The sequence below is a fragment of the Marmota marmota genome, unplaced genomic scaffold (genome assembly GCF_001458135.2).
Source record: "Marmota marmota marmota unplaced genomic scaffold, marMar, whole genome shotgun sequence".
Taxonomy (NCBI): domain Eukaryota; kingdom Metazoa; phylum Chordata; class Mammalia; order Rodentia; family Sciuridae; genus Marmota; species Marmota marmota.
Genome location: NW_025999900.1, coordinates 55558870 through 55562318, shown reverse-complemented (window position 1 = coordinate 55562318; position 3449 = coordinate 55558870).

Sequence of the window (3449 nt, the reverse complement as noted above, 5' to 3'; positions counted from 1 at the left end):
AGCCCTGTGTCTCTCTCTTTTAAGAAAAGGAATGTTTGGGTTTATCGAGCGGCTGGCTGGATTTTAGGTCAGATGGCTTCTCCTGTCTTCTTCAAGGTCTGTCCCAGTTGTGAATCTGCTTCTTGCCCTCATGCCGGAGTCACACTGGGTTAAGTGTAATGTTCTCGGGAAGCACTTCATGGTGTGCAGGACTGGGGACTGACCCCAGGGCTTCCAGCTTGCTGGTGTGTTACAGTCAGCTTCTTTGTTGCTGTGACCAAAAGAGGGGACAAGAAAACATAGGGGAAGAAAGGTTGATTTTGGCACATGGTTTCAGAGACTCAGTCCACGGTGGGCTGACCATCTCTCTGGGCCTGAGGAGTGGCAGAACATCATGGTGGAAGGGCATGGCAGAGGAAGGCAGCTCAGGACATGGCAACAAGAAGCAGAGAGAGCTAGCTTTGCCAACCAGGGACAAAATATAAACCCCGATGGCACATCCCCAGTGACCCATGTCCTCTATCACTCCCCATCTGCCTAAAGATACCACCCAATTAATCCACATCAATGGCTTAATCCACCAGTTAGGTTACTACTCTCACAATCTAACCATTTCAACTCCAAACAACTCTTGCATTGTCTCACACATGAGCTTTTGCGGGACACTTCATATCTAAACCATAACACTAGGCAAATGTTCTACCATTGAGTTACGGCCCCAGCTCTTTTCCAATTTTTGAGACAGGATCTCTCCAAGTTGCCCAGGCTGAGCTTGAAATCCTCCCGCCTCCCGAGTGCTGGGATTACAGGTGTGTACCACTGCACCTGGCTGGAGAGCACTTTAGATCCTTTAGAGCTTATAAGGTTCTGTGAGATGTGACTCCATCATCACCTGGCATGTACAGTTGCTGTGGAGGAGCCTGGGGTTTACCCTCTCTGAAGGCATGGATTCCAGAAGACTTCTGTGTTCTCGGACTTCTGTACCCTTATCGTAACAATTTATTTAGCACCAGTTATGAGCCAGGCACTGTGCTCAGAATGATTTAATGAAATGCTGATGAAAAATACCATGTAAAAACAAAAAGAAAAATACCATGTATATCTACATTTTACCTATGGGAAAATGCAGGCATAGGAGGTTAAGTAGGGCCCAGGAAGACACAGCTATTAACTGCTGGAGACCCTGACCCCATAGACACATTGTTAACCCTTCAGGACGGAGCTTGCAGATTCCTTCCTTCCTTCCCTTGCTTCGAATTAGCTATATTTCTTTGACTTGCAGATTCACTTTTTTGTTGTTCATTTTGGGAAATTTTTATTTTATATTTTTTCCTTGAATGCATCGTCTATTCTTTTAATTCTGTGACTCTGGATCTTTAATGATCTTTAAGTCAGATTGTTTTAGTTGCTTTCATTTCTTTGCCTAAAAATCTTTTTATTCTACCTAATCACCTCAACACTTTTCTCTGTGTCAGTCATAAAATACTTTGAAGGTCTAGTTTGTTCTTTTAGTGTATTTGTTAGTCTTTAACTTGTTGGTGAAGTTTTCCATCTATTTTTAAAATTCATTCTGTTTTATCTCTTCTTTCACTTGTTACTTTATACTCTTTTGATAACATTTTATTGTGTGAAACAATCATGATAAACTTTCTTCTTTTTCTTATTTTTCTTCTGAGCTGGGTTCTTCACTTACTCAGGTTTTGCATCCTACGTTCCTCCATTTTTACTTTTTGGCTGTCACCCGTTTGCCTAGTTCTCATGATAGTCCTTTCCATCTTTTTCAGGTGTAGACACTTGGTTATAGTGTGGGTGGCTTTTGACCTCTCTCCCCTCCATAACAGAGATCAGTTCATTCTCTTTTCCAAGCCCTGGTTGGAAGCTGGATATGATATTTCTTATTATAACGACTTTGCTGTTGTTTTAGTCAGTTTTCTTTGCTGCTGGGACCAAAAACACCTGAAACGAACGATTTTTGAGGAGGAAAAGTTTATTTGGGGGTTCAGAGTTTCAGAGGTCTTAGCCCACAGACAGCTGGCTCTATTTCTCAGGGCCTGAGGAGAAGCAGAACATCATGGCAGGAGATTGTGGTGGAGGAAAGTATCTTGGGACATCACAACACAAAGGGGAGAGAGAGAGAGAGAGAGAGAGAGAGAGAGAGAGAGAGAGAGAGATTGATTCCGCTCACCATGTACAGAATATATACCCCAAAGGCACGCCCCCACTGACCCACCTCTACACCCTATCTATTTACCTACCTACAGTTATCACCCAATTAATTCCTATCAAGGGATTAATGCACTGATTGGGTCAAGATTCCCATAATCCAATCATTTCCGTGCTAAACTTTCTTGTATCACACATGAGTTTTTGGGGCACACCTCATATCTGAACCCTAACAGCATGGCACCAGGAAATGGCAGAATGAGAGGGGCGTGTTCTGAGCAGCTCTGCTCTCTCCACTGAAATTTTCCTCAACGTCCCATACCATGATCTAACTCAGCCAGGTGGCTTAGATTGTCTCCCTGATTGGGTCACCTGGAGTCTTTGAAAGTGGCCCGATTGACCTATGGCTATTTCTACTTTTCCTTTGTGAGAAGAAGAAAAAGAACACTGTTGCTTTACTTGAGACCCGCCTGCTTTCACTCCTGAACTGCTCCTGCTCACGGCAGAAGCCCCCAGAGACTCCGTGTTGGATGGAAGACACAGAATCTGTCCTTCTTGCCCACTCATGTCCTCAGCTGAGAGCTCTGCTCCTCTCAGGCCTGCCGTCCAGGCAGCTCTTTCATGTGGCCTTCCCTGACCGTCTCTGTCCACATGACGCTCAGCCCTTCCTGATCACCCCAACACTTTTCTGGAGACTTGGTTTCAGCCCTTGGTTATATAATGTGTTCTGAAGCCAGGGACTGCCCTAGGTTTGCTTTGTGCCTTCAAAGCAGCTCACTGAGAGCAGACCTTGATATTTATTAAGTATCTAACCGAACTGATTCTGTGAGAAATCAGAGATGAATTCCTCTATTTTACACAGAGAAGATGGAGGGGTGATGCTCAAGGTCACACTGGCTGGAGAAAGTCAGGAGGAAATCATGAGGTGGGGGGAGCACCACACAGGGCTTTGATCGTCTCAGTGGTCATCAGCCCAACCTTGTCACCAAACCCCAGGCAAGTCCTGTATCGTTTTTGAGGTGATTCCCTTTGTCCCACACCCCATTCCATAACGCAGCTGTTCTTAAGGTTTGCATACAGAAGGGGTGATTTTTTTTTTTTTTTTTGGTGAGAGGAGTGCATATGGAAAAGGAAGGTTCCTTGGCTTCACTTGGAGAGATTCTAATAGAGAAGTTCTGGGGAAGGGCCTGAAAATCCTCATTTAAATAAATCTGTATCTCTCTGGCTGAGGGTTGGGGGTTAGGGTGTAGCTCAATAGCCTTACATTGTGAAGCCCTGGGTTCTGTTCCCAGCACCACAAAACAAAA